Below are 25,954 nucleotides of genomic sequence, written 5' to 3' on the forward strand. Positions count from 1 at the left end.
GCGTCGGATTCGAAAATCTAGACTCACAGGAGAACGACTATCAGGTGTCCGAGGCAGCACTAGACCCTTGGAGACAAGTCGGCTCGAGGACGATGTATTGAATCGCGACGCAATTTGTGTGTTCCATGGTCATTAACAGGCACTGAACGTTACAATTAACTGTCAGTTTTGCGTCGGATTCGAAAATCTAGACTCACAGGAGATCGACCATACGGTGCCCGAGGCAGCAATAGACCCTTGGAGACAGGTCGGCCGGAGGACGATGTATTGAATCGCGACGCAATTTGTGTGTTCCATCGTCATTAACAGGCTCTGAACCTTACAATTAACTGTCAGTTTTGCGTCGGATTCGAAAATCTAGACTCACAGAAGGACGACCATAAGGTGCCCGAGGCAGCACTAGACCCTTGGAGACAAGTCGGCTGGAGGACGATGTATTGAATCGCGACGCGTTTTGTGTGTTCCATCGTCATTAACAGGCTCTGAACGTTACAATTAACTGTCAGTTTTGCGTCGGATTCGAAAATCTAGACTTACAGGAGATCGACCATAAGGAGCCCGAGGCAGCAATAGACCCTTGGAGACAGGTCGGCCGGAGGACGATGTATTGAATCGCGACGCAATTTGTGTGTTCCATCGTCATTAAGATGCTCTGAACCTTACAATTAACTGTCAGTTTTGCGTCGGATTCGAAAATCAAGACTCACAGGAGAACGACCATAAGGTGTACGAGGCAGCACTAGACCCTTGGAGACAAGTCGGCTGGAGGACGATGTATTGATTCGCGACGCAATTTGTGTGTTCCATCGTCATTAACAGGCACTGAACGTTACAATTAACTGTTAGTTTTGCGTCAGATTCGAAAATCTAGACTCACAGGAGATCGACCATAAGGTGCCCGAGGCAGCAATAGACACTTGGAGACAGGTCGGCTGGAGGACGATGTATTGAATCGCGACGCAATTTGTGTGTTCCATCGTCATTAACAGGCTCTGAACCTTACAATTAACTGTCAGTTTTGCGTCGGATTCGAAAATCTAGACTCACAGAAGAACGACCATAAGGTGCCCGAGGCAGCACTAGACCCTTGGAGGCAAGTCGGCTGGAGGACGATGTACTGAATCGCGACGCGATTTGTGTGTTCCATCGTCATTAACAGGCTCTGAACGTTACAATTAACTGTCAGTTTTGCGTCGGATTCGAAAATCTAGACTTACAGGAGATCGACCATAAGGTGCCCGATGCAGCAATAGACCCTTGGAGACAGGTCGGCCGGAGGACGATGTATTGAATCGCGACTCAATTTGTGTGTTCCATTGTCATTAAGAGGCTCTGAACCTTACAATTAACTGTCAGTTTTGCTTCGGATTCCAAAATCTAGACTCACAGAAGAACGACCATAAGGTGCCCGAGGCAGCACTACACCCTTGGAGACAAGTCGGCCGGAGGACGATGTATTGAATCGCGACGCAATTTGTGTGTTCCATCGTCATTAACAGGCTCTGAACGTTACTATTAACTGTCAGTTTTGCGTCGGATTCGAAAATCTAGACTCAAAGGAGAACGACCATAAGGTGTCCGAGGCAGCACTAGACCTTTGGAGACAAGTCGGCCGGTGGACGATGTATTGAATCGCGACGCGATTTGTGTGTTCCATCGTCATTAACAGGCCCTGAACGTTACAATTAACTGTCAGTTTTGCGTCGGATTCGAAAATCTAGTCTCACAGGAGAACGACCATAAGGTGCCCGAGGCAGCAATAGACCCTTGGAGACAGGTCGGCCGGAGGACGATGTATTGAATCGCGACGCAATTTGTGTGTTACATCGTCATTAACAGGCCCTGAACCTTACAATTAACTGTCAGTTTTGCGTCGGATTCGAAAATCTAGACTCACAGGAGATCGACCATAAGGTGCCCGAGGCAGCAACAGACCCTTGGAGACAGGTCGGCCGGAGGACGATGTATTGAATCGCGACGGGATTTGTGTGTTCCATCGTCATTAACAGGCTCTGAACGTTACAATTAACTGTCAGTTTTGCGTCGGATTCGAAAATCTAGACTCACAGGAGATCGACCATAAGGTGCCCGAGGCAGGACTAGACCCTTGGAGACAAGTCGGCTGGAGGACGATGTATTGAATCGCGACGCGATTTGTGTGTTCCATCGTCATTAACAGGCGCTGAACGTTACAATTAACTGTCAGTTTTGCGTCGGATTCGAAAATCTAGACTCACAGGAGAACGACCATAAGGTGTCCGAGGCAGCACTAGACCCTTGGAGACAGGTCGGCCGGAGGACGATGTATTGAATCGCGACGCGATTTGTGTGTTCCATCGTCATTAACAGGCCCTGAACGTTACAATTAACTGTCAGTTTTGCGTCGCATTCGAAAATCTAGACTCACAGGAGAACGACCATAAGGTGCCCGAGGCAGCAATAGACCTTTGGAGACAGGTCGGCCGGAGGACGATGTATTGAATCGCGACGCGATTTGTGTGTTCCATCGTCATTAACAGGCTCTGAACCTTACAATTAACTGTCAGTTTTGCGTCGGATTCGAAAATCTAGACTCACAGAAGAACGACCATAAGGTGCCCGAGGCAGCAATAGACCCTTGGAGACAGGTCGGCCGGAGGACGATGTATTGAATCGCGACGCAATTTGTGTGTTCCATTGTCATTAAGAGGCTCTGAACCTTACAATTAACTGTCAGTTTTGCGTCGGATTCGAAAATCTAGGCTCACAGAAGATCGACCATAAGGTGCCCGAGGCAGGACTAGACCCTTGGAGACAAGTCGGCTGGAGGACGATATATTGAATCGCGACGCGATTTGTGTGTTCCATCGTCATTAACAGGCGCTGAACGTTACAATTAACTGTCAGTTTTGCGTCGGATTCGAAAATCTAGTCTCACAGGAGAACGACCATAAGGTGTCCGAGGCAGCACTAGACCCTTGGAGACAGGTCGGCCGGAGGACGATGTATTGAATCGCGACGCGGTTTGTGTGTTCCATCGTCATTAACAGGCCCTGAACGTTACAAATAACTGTCAGTTTTGCGTCGGATTCGAAAATCTAGTCTCACAGGAGAACGACCATAAGGTGCCCGAGGCAGCAATAGACCCTTGGAGACAGGTCGGCCGGAGGACGATGTATTGAATCGCGACGCAATTTGTGTGTTACATCGTCATTAACAGGCCCTGAACCTTACAATTAACTGTCAGTTTTGCGTCGGATTCGAAAATCTAGACTCACAGGAGATCGACCATAAGGTGCCCGAGGAAGCAACAGACCCTTGGAGACAGGTCGGCCGGAGGACGATGTATTGAATCGCGACGGGATTTGTGTGTTCCATCGTCATTAACAGGCTCTGAACGTTACAATTAACTGTCAGTTTTGCGTCGGATTCGAAAATCTAGACTCACAGGAGATCGACCATAAGGTGCCCGAGGCAGGACTAGACCCTTGGAGACAAGTCGGCTGGAGGACGATGTATTGAATCGCGACGCGATTTGTGTGTTCCATCGTCATTAACAGGCGCTGAACGTTACAATTAACTGTCAGTTTTGCGTCGGATTCGAAAATCTAGACTCACAGGAGAACGACCATAAGGTGTCCGAGGCAGCACTAGACCCTTGGAGACAGGTCGGCCGGTGGACGATGTATTGAATCGCGACGCGATTTGTGTGTTCCATCGTCATTAACAGGCCCTGAACGTTACAATTAACTGTCAGTTTTGCGTCGGATTCGAAAATCTAGACTCACAGGAGATCGACCATAAGGTGCCCGAGGCAGCAATAGACCCTTGGAGACAGGTCGGCCGGAGGACGATGTATTGAATCGCGACGCGATTTGTGTGTTCCATTGTCATTAAGATGCTATGAACCTTACAATTAACTGTCAGTTTTGCGTCGGATTGGAAAATCTAGACTCACAGGAGAACGACCATAAGGTGCCCGAGGCAGCAATAGACCTTTGGAGACAGGTCAGCCGGAGGACGATGTATTGAATCGCGACGCGATTTGTGTGTTCCATCGTCATTAACAGGCTCTGAACCTTACAATTAACTGTCAGTTTTGCGTCGGATTCGAAAATCTAGACTCACAGAAGAACGACCATAAGGTGCCCGAGGCAGCAATAGACCCTTGGAGACAGGTCGGCCGGAGGACGATGTATTGAATCGCGACGCAATTTGTGTGTTCCATTGTCATTAAGAGGCTCTGAACCTTACAATTAACTGTCAGTTTTGCGTCGGATTCGAAAATCTAGACTCACAGAAGATCGACCATAAGGTGCCCGAGGCAGGACTAGACCCTTGGAGACAAGTCGGCTGGAGGACGATGTATTGAATCGCGACGCGATTTGTCTGTTCCATCGTCATTAACAGGCGCTGAACGTTACAATTAACTGTCAGTTTTGCGTCGGATTCGAAAATCTAGTTCACAGGATAACGACCATAAGGTGTCCGAGGCAGCACTAGACCCTTGGAGACAGGTCGGCCGGAGGACGATGTATTGAATCGCGACGCAATTTGTGTCTTCCATCGTCATTAACAGGCTCTGAACCTTACAATTAACTGTCAGTTTTGCGTCGGATTCGAAAATCTAGACTCACAGGAGAACGACCATAAGGTGCCCGAGGCAGCACTAGACCCTTGGAGACAAGTCGGCTGGAGGATGATGTATTGAATCGCGACGTGATTTGTGTGTTCCATCGTCATTAAAAGGCTCTGAACGTTACAATTAACTGTCAGTTTTGCGTCGGATTCGAAAATATAGACTCACAGGAGAACGACCATAAGGTGCCCGAGAGAGCAATAGACCCCTGGAGACAGGTCGGCCGGAGGACGATGTATTGAATCGCGACGCAATTTGTGTGTTACATCGTCATTAACAGGCTCTGAACCTTACAATTAACTGTCAGTTTTGCGTCGGATTCGAAAATCTAGACTCACAGGAGATCGACAATAAGGTGCCCGAGGCAGCAACAGACCCTTGGAGACAGGTCGGCCGGAGGACGATGTATTGAATCGCGACCGGATTTGTGTTTTCCATCGTCATTAACAGGCTCTGAACGTAACAATTAACTGTCATTTTTGCGTCGGATTCGAAAATCTAGATTCACAGGAGATCGACCATAAGGTGCCCGAGGCAGCAATAGACCCTTGGAGACAGGTCGGCCGGAGGACGATGTATTGAATCGCGACGCGATTTGTGTGTTCCATTGTCATTAAGAGGCTCTGAACCTTACAATTAATTGTCAGTTTTGCGTCGGATTCGAAAATCTAGACTCACAGAAGATCGACCATAAGGTGCCCGAGGCAGGACTAGACCCTTGGAGACAAGTCGGCTGGAGGACGATGTATTGAATCGCGACGCGATTTGTCTGTTCCATCGTCATTAACAGGCGCTGAACGTTACAATTAACTGTCAGTTTTGCGTCGGATTCGAAAATCTAGTTCACAGGATAACGACCATAAGGTGTCCGAGGCAGCACTAGACCCTTGGAGACAGGTCGGCCGGAGGACGATGTATTGAATCGCGACGCGATTTGTGTGTTCCATCGTCATTAACAGGCCCTGAACGTTACAATTAACTGTCAGTTTTGCGTCGGATTCGAAAATCTAGACTCACAGGAGATCGACCATAAGGTGCCCGAGGCAGCAATAGAGCCATGGAGACAGGTCGGCCGGAGGACGATGTGTTGAATCGCGACGCGATTTGTGTGTTCCATTGTCATTAAGATGCTCTGAACCTTACAATTAACTGTCAGTTTTGCGTCGATTTCGAAAATCTAGACTCACAGGAGAACGACCATAAGGTGTCCGAAGCAGCACTAGACCCTTGGAGACAAGTCGGCTGGAGGACGATGTATTGAATCGCGACGCAATTTGTGTGTTCCATCGTCATTAACAGGCGCTGAACGTTACAATTAACTGACAGTTTTGTGTCGGATTCGAAAATCTAGACTCACAGGAGAACGACCATAAGGTGTCCGAGGCAGCACTAGACCCTTGGAGACAGGTCGGCCGGAGGACGATGTATTGAATCGCGACGCAATTTGTGTGTTCCATTGTCATTAAGAGGCTCTGAACCTTACGATTAACTGTCAGTTTTGCGTCGGATTCGAAAATCTAGACTCACAGGAGAACGACCATAAGGTGCCCGAGGCAGCACTAGACCTTTGGAAACAAGTCGGCTGGAGGACGATGTATTGAATCGCGACGCAATTTGTGTGTTCCATCGTCATTAACAGGCTCTGAACGTTACAATTAACTGTCAGTTTTGCGTCGGATTCGAAAATCTAGACTCACAGGAGATCGACCATAAGGTGCCCGAGGCAGCAATAGACCCTTGGAGACAGGTCGGCCGGAGGACGATGTATTGAATCGCGACGCAATTTGTGTGTTCCATCGTCATTAACAGGCTCTGAACCTTACAATTAACTGTCAGTTTTGCGTCGGAATCGAAAATCTAGACACAGAAGAACGACCATAAGGTGCCCGAGGCAGCACTAGACCCTTGGAGACAAGTCGGCTGGAGGAAGATGTATTGAATCGCGACGCGATTTGTGTGTTCCATCGTCATTAACAGGCTCTGAACGTTACAATTAACTGTCAGTTTTGCGTCGGATTCGAAAATCTAGACTCACAGGAGATCGACCATAAGGTGCCCGAGGCAGCAATAGACCCTTGGAGACAGGTCGGCCGGAGGACGATGTATTGAATCGCGACTCAATTTGTGTGTTCCATTGTCATTAAGAGGCTCTGAACCTTACAATTAACTGTCAGTTTTGCTTCGGATTCCAAAATCTAGACTCACAGAAGAACGACCATAAGGTGCCCGAGGCAGCACTAGACCATTGGAGACAAGTCGGCTGGAGGACGATGTATTGAATCGCGACGCAATTTGTGTGTTCCATCGTCATTAACAGGCTCCGAACGTTACAATTAACGGTCAGTTTTGCGTCGGATTCGAAAATCTAGACTCACAGGAGATCGACCATAAGGTGCCCGAGGCAGCAATAGACCCTTGGAGACAGGTCGGCCGGAGGACGATGTATTGAATCGCGACGCGATTTGTGTGTTCCATCGTCATTAACAGGCTCTGAACGTTACAATTAACTGTCAGTTTTGCGTCGGATTCGAAAATCTAGACTCTCAGGAGATCGACCATAAGGTGCCCGAGGCAGGACTAGACCCTTGGAGACAAGTTGGCTGGAGGACGATGTATTGAATCGCGACGAGATTTGTGTGTTCCATCGTCATTAACAGGCGCTGAACGTTACAATTAACTGTCAGTTTTGCGTCGGATTCGAAAATCTAGACTCACAGGAGAACGACCATAAGGTGTCCGAGGCAGCACTAGACCCTTGGAGACAGGTCGGCCGGAGGACGATGTATTGAATCGCGACGCGATTTGTGTGTTCCATTGTCATTAAGATGCTCTGAACCTTACAATTAACTGTCAGTTTTGCGTCGGATTCGAAAATCTAGACTCACAGGAGAACGACCATAAGGTGTACGAGGCAGCACTAGACCCTTGGAGACAAGTCGGCTGGAGGACGATGTATTGATTCGCGACGCAATTTGTGTGTTCCATCGTCATTAACAGGCACTGAACGTTACAATTAACTGTTAGTTTTGCGTCGGATTCGAAAATCTAGACTCACAGGAGATCGACCATAAGGTGCCCGAGGCAGCAATAGACCCTTGGAGACAGGTCGGCCGGAGGACGATGTATTGAATCGCGACGCAATTTGTGTGTTCCATCGTCATTAACAGGCTCTGAACCTTACAATTAACTGTCAGTTTTGCGTCGGATTCGAAAATCTAGACTCACAGAAGAACGACCATAAGGTGCCCGAGGCAGCACTAGACCCTTGGAGACAAGTCGGCTGGAGGACAATGTATTGAATCGCGACGCGATTTGTGTGTTCCATCGTCATTAACAGGCTCTGAACGTTACAATTAACTGTCAGTTTTGCGTCGGATTCGAAAATCTAGACTTACAGGAGATCGACCATAAGGTGCCCGAGGCAGCAATAGACCCTTGGAGACAGGTCGGCCGGAGGACGATGTATTGAACCGCGACTCAATTTGTGTGTTCCATTGTCATTAAGAGGCTCTGAACCTTACAATTAACTGTCAGTTTTGCTTCGGATTCCAAAATCTAGACTCACAGAAGAACGACCATAAGGTGCCCGAGGCAGCACTACACCCTTGGAGACAGGTCGGCCGGAGGACGATGTATTGAATCGCGACGCGATTTGTGTGTTCCATCGTCATTAACAGGCTCTGAACGTTACAATTAACTGTCAGTTTTGCGTCGGATTCGAAAATCTAGACTCTCAGGAGATCGACCATAAGGTGCCCGAGGCAGGACTAGACCCTTGGAGACAAGTTGGCTGGAGGACGATGTATTGAATCGCGACGCGATTTGTGTGTTCCATCGTCACTAACAGGCGCTGAACGTTACAATTAACTGTCAGTTTGGCGTCGGATTCGAAAATCTAGACTCACAGGAGAACGACCATAAGGTGTCCGAGGCAGCACTAGACCCTTGGAGACAGGTCGGCCGGAGGACGATGTATTGAATCGCGACGCGATTTGTGTGTTCCATCGTCATTAACAGGCCCTGAACGTAACAATTAACTGTCAGTTTTGCGTCGGATTCGAAAATCTAGACTCACAGGAGATCGACCATAAGGTGCCCGAGGCAGCAATAGACCCTTGGAGACAGGTCGGCCGGAGGACGATGTATTGAATCGCGACGCGATTTGTGTGTTCCATTGTCATTAAGATGCTCTGAACCTTACAATTAACTGTCAGTTTTGCGTCGGATTCGAAAATCTAGACTCACAGGAGAACGACCATAAGGTGTACGAGGCAGCACTAGACCCTTGGAGACAAGTCGGCTGGAGGACGATGTATTGATTCGCGACGCAATTTGTGTGTTCCATCGTCATTAACAGGCACTGAACGTTACAATTAACTGTTAGTTTTGCGTCAGATTCGAAAATCTAGACTCACAGGAGATCGACCATAAGGTGCCCGAGGCAGCAATAGACACTTGGAGACAGGTCGGCCGGAGGACGATGTATTGTATCGCGACGCGATTTGTGTGTTCCATTGTCATTAAGATGCTCTGAACCTTACAATTAACTGTCAGTTTTGCGTCGGATTCGAAAATCTAGACTCACAGGTGAAAGACCATAAGGTGTACGAGGCAGCACTAGACCCTTGGAGACAAGTCGGCTGGAGGACGATGTATTGATTCGCGACGCAATTTGTGTGTTCCATCGTCATTAACAGGCTCTGAACGTTACAATTAACTGTCAGTTTTGCGTCGGATTCGAAAATCTAGACTTACAGGAGATCGACCATAAGGTGCCCGAGGCAGCAATAGATCCTTGGAGACAGGTCGGCCGGAGGACGATGTATTGAATCGCGACTCAATTTGTGTGTTCCATTGTCATTAAGAGGCTCTGAACCTTACAATTAACTGTCAGTTTTGCTTCGGATTCCAAAATCTAGACTCACAGAAGAACGACCATAAGGTGCCCGAGGCAGCACTACACCCTTGGAGACAGGTCGGCCGGAGGACGATGTATTGAATCGCGACGCGATTTGTGTGTTCCATCGTCATTAACAGGCTCTGAACGTTACAATTAACTGTCAGTTTTGCGTCGGATTCGAAAATCTAGACTCTCAGGAGATCGACCATAAGGTGCCCGAGGCAGGACTAGACCCTTGGAGACAAGTTGGCTGGAGGACGATGTATTGAATCGCGACGCGATTTGTGTGTTCCATCGTCATTAACAGGCGCTGAACGTTACAATTAACTGTCAGTTTGGCGTCGGATTCGAAAATCTAGACTCACAGGAGAACGACCATAAGCTGTCCGAGGCAGCACTAGACCCTTGGAGACAGGTCGGCCGGAGGACGATGTATTGAATCGCGACGCGATTTGTGTGTTCCATCGTCATTAACAGGCCCTGAACGTAACAATTAACTGTCAGTTTTGCGTCGGATTCGAAAATCTAGACTCACAGGAGATCGACCATAAGGTGCCCGAGGCAGCAATAGACCCTTGGAGACAGGTCGGCCGGAGGACGATGTATTGAATCGCGACGCGATTTGTGTGTTCCATTGTCATTAAGATGCTCTGAACCTTACAATTAACTGTCAGTTTTGCGTCGGATTCGAAAATCTAGACTCACAGGAGAACGACCATAAGGTGTACGAGGCAGCACTAGACCCTTGGAGACAAGTCGGCTGGAGGACGATGTATTGATTCGCGACGCAATTTGTGTGTTCCATCGTCATTAACAGGCACTGAACGTTACAATTAACTGTCAGTTTTGCGTCGGATTCGAAAATCTAGACTTACAGGAGATCGACCATAAGGTGCCCGAGGCAGCAATAGACCCTTGGAGACAGGTCGGCCGGAGGACGATGTATTGAATCGCGACTCAATTTGTGTGTTCCATTGTCATTAAGAGGCTCTGAACCTTACAATTAACTGTCAGTTTTGCTTCGGATTCCAAAATCTAGACTCACAGAAGAACGACCATAAGGTGCCCGAGGCAGCACTACACCCTTGGAGACAAGTCGCCTGGAGGACGATGTATTGAATCGCGACGCAATTTGTGTGTTCCATCGTCATTAACAGGCTCTGAACGTTACTATTAACTGTCAGTTTTGCGTCGGATTCGAAAATCTAGACTCAAAGGAGAACGACCATAAGGTGTCCGAGGCAGCACTAGACCTTTGGAGACAAGTCGGCCGGTGGACGATGTATTGAATCGCGACGCGATTTGTGTGTTCCATCGTCATTAACAGGCCCTGAACGTTACAATTAACTGTCAGTTTTGCGTCGGATTCGAAAATCTAGTCTCACAGGAGAACGACCATAAGGTGCCCGAGGCAGCAATAGACCCTTGGAGACAGGTCGGCCGGAGGACGATGTATTGAATCGCGACGCAATTTGTGTGTTACATCGTCATTAACAGGCCCTGAACCTTACAATTAACTGTCAGTTTTGCGTCGGATTCGAAAATCTAGACTCACAGGAGATCGACCATAAGGTGCCCGAGGCAGCAACAGACCCTTGGAGACAGGTCGGCCGGAGGACGATGTATTGAATCGCGACGGGATTTGTGTGTTCCATGGTCATTAACAGGCTCTGAACGTTACAATTAACTGTCAGTTTTGCGTCGGATTCGAAAATCTAGACTCACAGGAGATCGACCATAAGGTGCCCGAGGCAGGACTAGACCCTTGGAGACAAGTCGGCTAGAGGACGATGTATTGAATCGCGACGCGATTTGTGTGTTCCATCGTCATTAACAGGCGCTGAACGTTACAATTAACTGTCAGTTTTGCGTCGGATTCGAAAATCTAGACTCACAGGAGAACGACCATAAGGTGTCCGAGGCAGCACTAGACCCTTGGAGACAGGTCGGCCGGAGGACGATGTATTGAATCGCGACGCGATTTGTGTGTTCCATCGTCATTAACAGGCTCTGAACCTTACAATTAACTGTCAGTTTTGCGTCGGATTCGAAAATCTAGACTCACAGAAGAACGACCATAAGGTGCCCGAGGCAGCAATAGACCCTTGGAGACAGGTCGGCCGGATGACGATGTATTGAATCGCGACGCAATTTGTGTGTTCCATTGTCATTAAGAGGCTCTGAACCTTACAATTAACTGTCAGTTTTGCGTCGGATTCGAAAATCTAGACTCACAGATGATCGACCATAAGGTGCCCGAGGCAGGACTAGACCCTTGGAGACAAGTCGGCTGGAGGACGATGTATTGAATCGCGACGCGATTTGTGTGTTCCATCGTCATTAACAGGCGCTGAACGTTACAATTAACTGTCAGTTTTGCGTCGGATTCGAAAATCTAGTCTCACAGGAGAACGACCATAAGGTGTCCGAGGCAGCACTAGAACCTTGGAGACAGGTCGGCCGGAGGACGATGTATTGAATCGCGACGCGATTTGTGTGTTCCATCGTCATTAACAGGCCCTGAACGTTACAATTAACTGTCAGTTTTGCGTCGGATTCGAAAATCTAGACTCACAGGAGATCGACCATAAGGTGCCCGAGGCAGCAATAGACCCTTGGAGACTGGTCGGCCGGAGGACGATGTATTGAATCGCGACTCAATTTGTGTGTTCCATTGTCATTAAGAGGCTCTGAACCTTACAATTAACTGTCAGTTTTGCTTCGGATTCCAAAATCTAGACTCACAGAAGAACGAGCATAAGGTGCCCGAGGCAGCACTAGACCATTGGAGACAAGTCAGCTGGAGGACGATGTATTGAATCGCGACGCAATTTGTGTGTTCCATCGTCATTAACAGGCTCTGAACGTTACAATTAACGGTCAGTTTTGCGTCGGATTCGAAAATCTAGACTCACAGGAGATCGACCATAAGGTGCCCGAGGCAGCAATAGACCCTTGGAGACAGGTCGGCCGGAGGTCGATGTATTGAATCGCGACGCGATTTGTGTGTTCCATCGTCATTAACAGGCTCTGAACCTTACAATTAACTGTCAGTTTTGCGTCGGATTCGAAAATCTAGACTCACAGAAGAACGACCATAAGGTGACCGAGGCAGCAATAGACCCTTGGAGACAGGTCGGCCGCAGGACGATGTATTGAATCGCGACGCGATTTGTGTGTTCCATCGTCATTAACAGGCTCTGAACGTTACAATTAACTGTCAGTTTTGCGTCGGATTCGAAAATCTAGACTCACAGGAGATCGAGCATAAGGTGCCCGAGGCAGGACTAGACCCTTGGAGACAAGTCGGCTGGAGGACGATGCATTGAATCGCGACGCGATTTGTGTGTTCCACCGTCATTAACAGGCGCTGAACGTTACAATTAACTGTCAGTTTTGCGTCGGATTCGAAAATCTAGACTCACAGGAGATCGACCATAAGGTGCCCGAGGCAGCAATAGACCCTTGGAGACAGGTCGGCCGGAGGACGATGTATTGAATCGCGACGCGATTTGTGTGTTCCATTGTCATTAAGATGCTCTGAACCTTACAATTAACTGTCAGTTTTGCGTCGGATTCGAAAATCTAGACTCACAGGAGAACGACTATCAGGTGTCCGAGGCAGCACTAGACCCTTGGAGACAAGTCGGCTCGAGGACGATGTATTGAATCGCGACGCAATTTGTGTGTTCCATGGTCATTAACAGGCACTGAACGTAACAATTAACTGTCAGTTTTGCGTCGGATTCGAAAATCTAGACTCACAGGAGATCGACCATACGGTGCCCGAGGCAGCAATAGACCCTTGGAGACAGGTCGGCCGGAGGACGATGTATTGAATCGCGACGCAATTTGTGTGTTCCATCGTCATTAACAGGCTCTGAACCTTACAATTAACTGTCAGTTTTGCGTCGGATTCGAAAATCTAGACTCACAGAAGGACGACCATAAGGTGCCCGAGGCAGCACTAGACCCTTGGAGACAAGTCGGCTGGAGGACGATGTATTGAATCGCGACGCGTTTTGTGTGTTCCATCGTCATTAACAGGCTCTGAACGTTACAATTAACTGTCAGTTTTGCGTCGGATTCGAAAATCTAGACTTACAGGAGATCGACCATAAGGAGCCCGAGGCAGCAATAGACCCTTGGAGACAGGTCGGCCGGAGGACGATGTATTGAATCGCGACTCAATTTGTGTGTTCCATTGTCATTAAGAGGCTCTGAACCTTACAATTAACTGTCAGTTTTGCTTCGGATTCCAAAATCTAGACTCACAGAGGAACGACCATAAAGTGGCCGAGGCAGCACTAGACCCTTGGAGACAAGTCGGCTGGAGGACGATGTATTGAATCGCGAAGCAATTTGTGTGTTCCATCGTCATTAACACGCTCTGAACGTTACAATTAACTGTCAGTTTTGCGTCGGATTCGAAAATCTAGACTCACAGGAGATCGACCATAAGGTGCCCGAGGCAGGACTAGACCCTTGGAGACAAGTCGGTTGGAGGACGATGTATTGAATCGCGACGCGATTTGTGTGTTCCATCGTCATTAACAGGCGCTGAACGTTACTATTAACTGTCAGTTTTGCGTCGGATTCGAAAATCTAGACTCACAGGAGAACGACCATAAGGTGTCCGAGGCAGCACTAGACCCTTGGAGACAGGTCGGCCGGTGGACGATGTATTGAATCGCGACGCGATTTGTGTGTTCCATCGTCATTAACAGGCCCTGAACGTTACAATTAACTGTCAGTTTTGCGTCGGATTCGAAAATCTAGTCTCACAGGAGAACGACCATAAGGTGCCCGAGGCAGCAATAGACCCTTGGAGACAGGTCGGCCGGAGGACGATGTATTGAATCGCGACGCAATTTGTGTGTTACATCGTCATTAACAGGCTCTGGACCTTACAACTAACAGTCAGTTTTGCGTCGGATTCGAAAATCTAGACTCACAGGAGATCGACAATAAGGTGCCCGAGGCAGCAACAGACCCTTGGAGACAGGTCGGCCGGAGGACGATGTATTGAATCGCGACGGGATTTGTGTGTTCCATCGTCATTAACAGGCTCTGAACGTTACAATTAACTGTCATTTTTGCGTCGGATTCGAAAATCTAGACTCACAGGAGATCGACCATAAGGTGCCCGAGGCAGCAATAGACCCTTGGAGACAGGTCGGCCGGAGGACGAAGTATTGAATCGCAACGCAATTTGTGTGTTCCATTGTCATTAAGAGGCTCGGAACCTTACAATTAACTGTCAGTTTTGCGTCGGATTCGAAAATCTAGACTCACAGAAGATCGACCATAAGGTGCCCGAGGCAGGACTAGACCCTTGGAGACAAGTCGGCTGGAGGACGATGTATTGAATCGCGACGCTATTTGTGTGTTCCATCGTCATTAACAGGCGCTGAACGATACAATTAACTGTCAGTTTTGCGTCGGATTCGAAAATCTAGTCTCACAGGAGAACGACCATAAGGTGTCCGAGGCAGCACTAGACCCTTGGAGACAGGTCGGCCGGAGGACGATGTATTGAATCGCGACGCGATTTGTGTGTTCCATCGTCATTAACAGGCCCTGAACGTTACAATTAACTGTCAGTTTTGCGTCGGATTCGAAAATTAGACTCACAGGAGATCGACCATAAGGTGCCCGAGGCAGGACTAGACCCTTGGAGACAAGTCGGCTGGAGGACGATGTATTGAATCGCGACGCGATTTGTGTGTTACATCGTCATTAACAGGCGCTGAACGTTACAATTAACAGTCAGTTTTGCGTCGGATTCGAAAATCTAGACTCACAGGAGAACGACCATAAGGTGTCCGAGGCAGCACTAGACCCTTGGAGACAGGTCGGCCGGAGGACGATGTATTGAATCGCGACGCGATTTGTGTGTTCCATCGTCAATAACAGGCCCTGAACGTTACAATTAACTGTCAGTTTTGCGTCGGATTCGAAAATCTAGACTCACAGGAGATTGACCATAAGGTGCCCGAGGCAGCAATAGACCCTTGGAGACAGGTCGGCCGGAGGACGATGTATTGAATCGCGACGCGATTTGTGTGTTCCATTGTCATTAAGATGCTCTGAACCTTACAATTAACTGTCAGTTTTGCGTCGGAATCGAAAATCTAGACTCACAGGAGAACGACCATAAGGTGCCCGAGGCAGCAATAGACCTTTGGAGACAGGTCGGCCGGAGGACGATGTATTGAATCGCGACGCGATTTGTGTGTTCCATCGTTATTAACAGGCTCTGAACCTTACAATTAACTGTCAGTTTTGCGTCGGATTCGAAAATCTAGACTCACAGAAGAACGACCATAAGGTGCCCGAGGCAGCAATAGACCCTTGGAGACAGGTCGGCCGGAGGACGATGTATTGAATCGCGACGCGATTTGTGTGTTCCATCGTCATTAACAGGCTCTGAACGTTACAATTAACTGTCAGGTTTGCGTCGGATTCGAAAATCTAGACTCACAGGAGATCGACCATAAGGTGCCCGAGGCAGGACTAGACCCTTGGAGGCAAGTCGGATGGAGGACGATGTATTGAATCGCGACGTGATTTGTGTGTTCCATCGTCATTAACAGGCTCTGAACCTTACAATTAACTGTCAGTTTTGCGTCGGATTCGAAAATCTAGACTCACAGGAGAACGACCATAAGGTGTCCGAGGCAGCAATAGACCCTTGGAGACAGGTCGGCCGGAGGACGATGTATTGAATCGCGACGCAATTTGTGTGTTCCATCGTCATTAACAGGCTCTGAACCTTACAATTAACTGTCAGTTTTGCGTCGGATTCGAAAATCTAGACTCACAGGAGAACGACCATAAGGTGACCGAGGCAGCAATAGACCCTTGGAGACAGGTCGGCCGGAGGACGATGTATTGAATCGCGACGCGATTTGTGTGTTCCATCGTCATTAACAGGCGCTGAACGTTACTATTAACTGTCAGTTTTGCGTCGGATTCGAAAATCTAGACTCGCAGGAGAACGACCATAAGGTGCCCGAGGCAGCAACAGACCCTTGGAGACAGGTCGGCCGGAGGACGATGTATTGAATCGCGACGGGATTTGTGTGTTCCATCGTCATTAACAGGCTCTGATCGTTACAATTAACTGTCAGTTTTGCGTCGGATTCGAAAATCTAGACTCACAGGAGATCGACCATAAGGTGCCCGAGGCAGCAATAGACCTTTGGAGACAGGTCGGCCGGAGGACGATGTATTGAATCGCGACGCAATTTGTGTGTTCCATTGTCATTAAGAGGCTCTGAACCTTACAATTAACTGTCAGTTTTGCGTCGGATTCGAAAATCTAGACTCACAGAAGATCGACCATAAGGTGCCCGAGGCAGGACTAGACCCTTGGAGTCAAGTCGGCTGGAGGACGATGTATTGTATCGCGACGCGATTTGTGTGTTCCATCGTCATTAACAGGCTCTGAACCTTACAATTAACTGTCAGTTTTGCGTCGGATTCGAAAATCTAGACTCACAGGAGAACGACCATAAGGTGCCCGAGGCAGCAATAGACCCTTGGAGACAGGTCGGCCGCAGGACGATGTATTGAATCGCGACGCGATTTGTGTGTTCCATCGTCATTAACAGGCTCTGAACGTTACAATTAACTGTCAGTTTTGCGTCGGATTCGAAAATCTAGACTCACAGGAGATCGACCATAAGGTGCCCGAGGCAGGACAAGACCCTTGGAGACAAGTCGGCTGGAGGACGATGTATTGAATCGCGACGCGATTTGTGTGTTCCATCGTTATTAACAGGCGCTGAACGTTACAATTAACTGTCAGTTTTGCGTCGGATTCGAAAATCTAGACTCACAGGAGAACGACCATAAGGTGTCCGAGGCAGCACTAGACCCTTGGAGACAGGTCGGCCGGAGGACGATGTATTGAATCGCGACGCGATTTGTGTGTTCCATCGTCATTAACAGGCCCTGAACGTTACAATTAACTGTCAGTTTTGCGTCGGATTCGAAAATCTAGACTCACAGGAGATCGACCATAAGGTGCCCGAGGCAGCAATAGACCCTTGGAGACAGGTCGGCCGGAGGACGATGTATTGAATCGCGACGCGATTTGTGTGTTCCATTGTCATTAAGATGCTCTGAACCTTACAATTAACTGTCAGTTTTGCGTCGGATTCGAAAATCTAGACTCACAGGAGAACGACTATCAGGTGTCCGAGGCAGCACTAGACCCTTGGAGACAAGTCGGCTCGAGGACGATGTATAGAAATCGCGACGCAATTTGTGTGTTCCATTGTCATTAAGAGGCTCTGAACCTTTCAATTAACTGTTTTGCGTCGGATTCGAAAATCTAGACTCACAGAAGATCGACCATAAGGTGCCCGAGGCAGCAATAGACCCTTGGAGACAGGTCGGCCGGAGGACGATGTATTGAATCGCGACGCAATTTGTGTGTTCCATTGTCATTAAGAGGCTCTGAACCTTTCAATTAACTGTCAGTTTTGCGTCGGATTCGAAAATCTAGACTCACAGAAGATCGACCATAAGGTGCCCGAGGCAGGACTAGACCCTTGGAGACAAGTCGGCTGGAGGACGATGTATTGAATCGCGACGCGATTTGTGTGTTCCATCGTCATTAACAGGCCCTGAACGTTACAATTAACTGTCAGTTTTGCGTCGGATTCGAAAATCTAGACTCACAGGAGATCGACCATAAGGTGCCCGAGGCAGCAATAGACCCTTGGAGACAGGTCGGCCGGAGGACGATGTATTGAATCGCGACTCAATTTGTGTGTTCCATTGTCATTAAGAGGCTCTGAACCTTACAATTAACTGTCAGTTTTGCTACGGATTCCAAAATCTAGACTCACAGAAGAACGAGCATAAGGTGCCCGAGGCAGCACTAGACCATTGGAGACAAGTCGGCTGGAGGACGATGTATTGAATCGCGACGCAATTTGTGTGTTCCATCGTCATTAACAGGCTCTGAACGTTACAATTAACGGTCAGTTTTGCGTCGGATTCGAAAATCTAGACTCACAGGAGATCGACCATATGGTGCCCGAGGCAGCAATAGACCCTTGGAGACAGGTCGGCCGGAGGACGATGTATTGAATCGCGACGCGATTTGTGTGTTCCATCGTCATTAACAGGCTCTGAACCTTACAATTAACTGTCTGTTTTGCGTCGGATTCGAAAATCTAGACTCACAGGAGAACGACCATAAGGTGACCGAGGCAGCAATAGACCCTTGGAGACAGGTCGGCCGCAGGACGATGTATTGAATCGCGACGCGATTTGTGTGTTCCATCGTCATTAACAGGCTCTGAACGTTACAATTAACTGTCAGTTTTGCGTCGGATTCGAAAATCTAGACTCACAGGAGACCGACCATAAGGTGCCCGAGGCAGGACTAGACCCTTGGAGACAAGTCGGCTGGAGGACGATGTATTGAATCGCGACGCGATTTGTGTGTTCCATCGTCATTAACAGGCGCTGAACGTTACAATTAACTGTCAGTTTTGCGTCGGTTTCGAAAATCTAGACTCACAGGAGAAAGACCATAAGGTGTCCGAGGCAGCACTAGACCCTTGGAGACAGGTCGGCCGGAGGACGATGTATTGAATCGCGACGCGATTTGTGTGTTCCATCGTCATTAACAGGCCCTGAACGTTACAATTAACTGTCAGTTTTGCGTCGGATTCGAAAATCTAGACTCACAGGAGATCGACCATAAGGTGCCCGAGGCAGCAATAGACCCTTGGAGACAGGTCGGCCGGAGGACGATGTATTGAATCGCGACGCGATTTGTGTGTTCCATTGTCATTAAGATGCTCTGAACCTTACAATTAACTGTCAGTTTTGCGTCGGATTCGAAAATCTAGACTCACAGGAGAACGACTATCAGGTGTCCGAGGCAGCACTAGACCCTTGGACACAAGTCGGCTCGAGGACGATGTATTGAATCGCGACGCAATTTGTGTGTTCCATCGTCATTAACAGGCACTGAACGTTACAATTAACTGTCAGTTTTGCGTCGGATTCGAAAATCTAGACTCACAGCAGATCGACCATAAGGTGCCCGAGGCAGCAATAGACCCTTGGAGACAGGTCGGCCGGAGGACGATGTATTGAATCGCGACGCACAATGTGTGTTCCATTGACATTAAGAGGCTCTGAACCTTACAATTAACTGCCAGTTTTGCGTCGGATTCGAAAATCTAGACTCACAGAAGATCGACCATAAGGTGCCCGAGGCAGGACTAGACCCTTGGAGACAAGTCGGCTGGAGGACGATGTATTGAATCGCGACGCGATTTGTGTGTTCCATCGTCATTAACAGGCGCTGAATGTTACAATTAACTGTCAGTTTTGCGTCGGATTCGAAAATCTAGTCTCACAGGAGAACGACCATAAGGTGTCCGAGGCAGCACTAGACCCTTGGAGACAGGTCGGCCGGAGGACGATGTATTGAATCGCGACGCGATTTGTGTGTTCCATCGTCATTAACAGGCCCTGAACGTTACAATTAACTGTCAGTTTTGCGTCGGATTCGAAAATCTAGACTCACAGGAGATCGACCATAAGGTGCCCGAGGCAGCAATAGACCCTTGGAGACAGGTCGGCCGGAGGACGATGTATTGAATCGCGACTCAATTTGTGTGTTCCATTGTCATTAAGAGGCTCTGAACCTTACAATTAACTGTCAGTTTTGCTACGGATTCCAAAATCTAGACTCACAGAAGAACGAGCATAAGGTGCCCGAGGCAGCACTAGACCATTGGAGACAAGTCGGCTGGAGGACGATGTATTGAATCGCGACGCAATTTGTGTGTTCCATCGTCATTAACAGGCTCTGAACGTTACAATTAACGGTCAGTTTTGCGTCGGATTCGAAAATCTAGACTCACAGGAGATCGACCATAAGGTGCCCGAGGCAGCAATAGACCCTTGGAGACAGGTCGGCCGGAGGACGATGTATTGAATCGCGACGCGATTTGTGTGTTCCATCGTCATTAACAGGCTCTGAACCTTACAATTAACTGTCAGTTTTGCGTCGGATTCGAAAATCTAGACTCACAGGAGAACGACCATAAGGTGACCGAGGCAGCAATAGACCCTTGGAGACAGGTCGGCCGCAGGACGATGTATTGAATCGCGACGCGATTTGTGTGTTCCATCGTCATTAACAGGCTCTGAACGTTACAATTAACTGTCAGTTTTGCGTCGGATTCGAAAATCTAGACTCACAGGAGATCGACCATAAGTTGCCCGAGGCAGGACTAGACCCTTGGAGACAAGTCGGCTGGAGGACGATGTATTGAATCGCGACGCGATTTGTGTGTTCCATCGTCATTAACAGGCGCTGAACGTTACAATTAACTGTCAGTTTTGCGTCGGATTCGAAAATCTAGACTCACAGGAGAACGACCATAAGGTGTCCGAGGCAGCACTAGACCCTTGGAGACAGGTCGGCCGGAGGACGATGTATTGAATCGCGACGCGATTTGTGTGTTCCATCGTCATTAACAGGCCCTGAACGTTACAATTAACTGTCAGTTTTGCGTCGGATTCGAAAATCTAGACTCACAGGAGATCGACCATAAGGTGCCCGAGGCAGCAATAGACCCTTGGAGACAGGTCGGCCGGAGGACGATGTATTGAATCGCGACGCGATTTGTGTGTTCCATTGTCATTAAGATGCTCTGAACCTTACAATTAACTGTCAGTTTTGCATCGGATTCGAAAATCTAGACTCACAGGAGAACGACTATCAGGTGTCCGAGGCAGCACTAGACCCTTGGAGACAAGTCGGCTCGAGGACGATGTATTGAATGGCGACGCAATTTGTGTATTCCATCGTCATTAACAGGCACTGCACGTTACAATTAACTGTCAGTTTTGCGTCGGATTCGAAAATGTAGACTCACAGGAGATCGACCATAAGGTGCCCGAGGCAGCAATAGACCCTTGGAGACAGGTCGGCCGGCGGACGATGTATTGAATCGCGACGCAATTTGTGTGTTCCATCGTCATTAACAGGCTCTGAACCTTACAATTAACTGTCAGTTTTGCGTCGGATTCGAAAATCTAGACTCACAGAAGAACGACCATAAGGTGCCCGAGGCAGCACTAGACCCTTGGAGACAAGTCGGCTGGAGGACGATGTATTGAATCGCGACGCGATTTGTGTGTTCCATCGTCATTAACAGGCTCTGAACGTTACAATTAACTGTCAGTTTTGCGTCGGATTCGAAAATCTAGACTTACAGGAGATCGACCATAAAGTGCCCGAGGCAGCAATAGACCCTTGGAGACAGGTCGGCCGGAGGACGATGTATTGAATCGCGACTCAATTTGTGTGTTCCATTGTCATTAAGAGGCTCTGAACCTTACAATTAACTGTCAGTTTTGCTTCGGATTCCAAAATCTAGACTCACAGAAGAACGACCATAAGGTGGCCGAGGCAGCACTAGACCCTTGGAGACAAGTCGGCTGGAGGACGATGTATTGAATCGCGAAGCAATTTGTGTGTTCCATCGTCATTAACAGGCTCTGAACGTTACAATTAACTGTCAGTTTTGCGTCGGATTCGAAAATCTAGACTCACAGGAGATCGACCATTAGGTGCCCGAGGCAGCAATAGACCCTTGGAGACAGGTCGGCCGGAGGACGATGTATTGAATCGCGACGCGATTTGTGTGTTCCATCGTCATTAACAGGCTCTGAACCTTACAATTAACTATCTGTTTTGCGTCGGATTCGAAAATCTAGACTCACAGGAGAACGACCATAAGGTGACCGAGGCAGCACAAGACCATTGGAGACAGGTCGGCCGGAGGACGATGTATTGAATCGCGACGCGATTTGTGTGTTCCCTCGTCATTAACAGGCTCTGAACGTTACAATTAACTGTCAGTTTTGCGTCGGATTCGAAAATCTAGACTCACAGGAGATCGACCATAAGGTGCCCGAGGCAGGACTAGACCCTTGGAGACAAGTCGGTTGGAGGACGATGTATTGAATCGCGACGCGATATGTGTGTTCCATCGTCATTAACAGGCGCTGAACGTAACTATTAACTGTCAGTTTTGCGTCGGATTCGAAAATCTAGACTCACAGGAAAACGACCATAAGGTGTCCGAGGCAGCACTAGACCGTTGGAGACAGGTCGGCCGGTGGACGATGTATTGAATCGCGACGCGATTTGTGTGTTCCATCGTCATTAACAGGCCCTGAACGTTACAATTAACTGTCAGTTTTGCGTCGGATTCGACGATCTAGTCTCACAGGAGAACGACCATAAGGTGCCCGAGGCAGCAATAGACCCTTGGAGACAGGTCGGCCGGAGGACGATGTATTGAATCGCGACGCAATTTGTGTGTTACATCGTCATTAACAGGCTCTGGACCTTACAATTAACTGTCAGTTTAGCGTCGGATTCGAAAATCTAGACTCACAGGAGATCGACCATAAGGTGCCCGAGGCAGCAACAGACCCTTGGAGACAGGTCGGCCGGAGGACGATGTATTGAATCGCGACGGGATTTGTGTGTTCCATCGTCATTAACAGGCTCTGAACGTTACAATTAACTGTCATTTTTGCGTCGGATTCGAAAATCTAGACTCACAGGAGATCGACCATAAGGTGCCCGAGGCAGCAATAGACCCTTGGAGACAGGTCGGCCGGAGGACGATGTATTGAATCGCGACGCCATTTGTGTGTTCCATTGTCATTAAGAGGCTCTGAAACTTACAATTAACTGTCAGTTTTGCGTCGGATTCGAAAATCTAGACTCACAGAAGATCGACCATAAGGTGCCCGAGGCAGGACTAGACCCTTGGAGACAAGTCGGCTGGAGGACGATGTATTGAATCGCGACGCGATTTGTGTGTTCCATCGTCATTAACAGGCGCTGAACGATACAATTAACTGTCAGTTTTGCGTCGGATTCGAAAATCTAGTCTCACAGGAGAACGACCATAAGGTGTCCGAGGCAGCACTAGACCATTGGAGACAGGTCGGCCGGAGGACGATGTATTGAATCGCGACGCGATTTGTGTGTTCCATCGTCATTAACAGGCCCTGAACGTTACAATTAACTGTCAGTTTTGCGTCGGATTCGAAAATCTAGACTCACAGGAGATCGACCATAAGGTGCCCGAGGCAGCAATAGACCCTTGGAGACAGTTCGGCCGGAGGACGATGTATTGAATCGCGACGCAATTTGTGTGTTCCATTGTCATTAAGAGGCTCTGAACCTTACGATTAACTGTCAGTTTTGCGTCGGATTCGAAAATCTAGACTCACAGAAGAACGACCATAAGGTGCCCGAGGCAGCACTAGACCTTTGGAAACAAGTCGGCTGGAGGACGATGTATTGAATCGCGACGCGATTTGTGTGTTCCACCGTCATTAACAGGCGCTGAACGTTACAATTAACTGTCAGTTTTGCGTCGGATTCGAAAATCTAGACTCACAGGAGATCGACCATAAGGTGCCCGAGGCAGGACTAGACCCTTGGAGACAAGTCGGCTGGAGGACGATGTATTGAATCGCGACGCGATTTGTGTGTTCCATCGTCATTAACAGGCGCTGAACGTTAATATTAACTGTCAGTTTTGCGTCGGATTCGAAAATCTAGACTCACAGAAGAACGACCATAAGGTGCCCGAGGCAGCACTTGACCCTTGGAGACAAGTCGGCTGGAGGACGATGTATTGAATCGCGACGCGATTTGTGTGTTCCATCGTCATTAACAGGCTCTGAACCTTACAATTAACTGTCAGTTTTGCGTCGGATTCGAAAATCTAGACTCACAGGAGAACGACCATAAGGGGACCGAGGCAGCAATAGACCCTTGGAGACAGGTCGGCCGGAGGACGATGTATTGAATCGCGACGCGATTTGTGTGTTCCATCGTCATTAACAGGCTCTGAACGTTACAGTTAACTGTCAGTTTTGCGTCGGATTCGAAAATCTAGACTCACAGGAGATCGACCATAAGGTGCCTGAGGGAGCAATAGACCCTTGGAGACAGGTCGGCCGGAAGACGATGTATTGAATCGCGACGCGATTTGTGTGTTCCATTGTCATTAAGATGCTCTGAACCTTACAATTAACTGTCAGTTTTGCGTCGGATTCGCAAATCTAGACTCACAGGAGATCGACCATAAGGTGCCCGAGGCAGGACTAGACCCTTGGAGACAAGTCGGCTGGAGGACGATGTATTGAATCGCGACGCGATTTGTGTGTTCCATCGTCATTAACAGGCGCTGAACGTTACTATTAACTGTCAGTTTTGCGTCGGATTCGAAAATCTAGACTCACAGGAGAACGACCATAAGGTGTCCGAGGCAGCACTAGACCCTTGGAGACAGGTCGGCCGGTGGACGATGTATTGAATCGCGACGCGATTTGTGTGTTCCATCGTCATTAACAGGCTCTGAACCTTACAATTAACTGTCAGTTTTGCGTCGGATTCGAAAATCTAGACTCACAGGAGAACGACCATAAGGTGTCCGAGGCAGCACTAGACCCTTGGAGACAAGTCGGCTGGAGGACGATGTATTGATTCGCGACGCAATTTGTGTGTTCCATCGTCATTAACAGGCACTGAACGTTACAATTAACTGTCAGTTTTGCGTCGGATTCGAAAATCTAGACTCACAGGAGATCGACCATAAGGTGCCCGAGGCAGCAATTGAACCTTGGAGACAGGTCGGCCGGAGGACGATGTATTGAATCGCGACGCAATTTGTGTGTTCCATCGTCATTAACAGGCTCTGAACCTTACAATTAACTGTCAGTTTTGCGTCGGATTCGAAAATCTAGACTCACAGAAGGACGACCATAAGGTGCCCGAGGCAGCACTAGACCCTTGGAGACAAGTCGGCTGGAGGACGATGTATTGAATCGCGACGCGATTTGTGTGTTCCATCGTCATGAACAGGCTCTGAACGTTACAATTAACTGTCAGTTTTGCGTCGGATTCGAAAATCTAGACTTACAGGAGATCGACCATAAGGTGCCCGAGGCAGCAATAGACCTTTGGAGACAGGTCGGCCGGAGGACGATGTATTGAATCGCGACGCAATTTGTGTGTTACATCGTCATTAACAGGCACTGGACCTTACAATTAACTGTCAGTTTTGCGTCGGATTCGAAAATCTAGACTCACAGGAGATCGACCATAAGGTGCCCGAGGCAGCAACAGACCCTTGGAGACAGGTCGGCCGGAGGACGATGTATTGAATCGCGACGGGATTTGTGTGTTCCATCGTCATTAACAGGCTCTGAACGTTACAATTAACTGTCATTTTTGCGTCGGATTCGAAAATCTAGACTCACAGGAGATCGACCATAAGGTGCCCGAGGCAGCACAAGACCATTGGAGACAGGTCGGCCGGAGGACGATGTATTGAATCGCGACGCGATTTGTGTGT

The sequence above is a fragment of the Schistocerca nitens genome, chromosome 4, assembly GCF_023898315.1.
Source record: "Schistocerca nitens isolate TAMUIC-IGC-003100 chromosome 4, iqSchNite1.1, whole genome shotgun sequence".
Taxonomy (NCBI): domain Eukaryota; kingdom Metazoa; phylum Arthropoda; class Insecta; order Orthoptera; family Acrididae; genus Schistocerca; species Schistocerca nitens.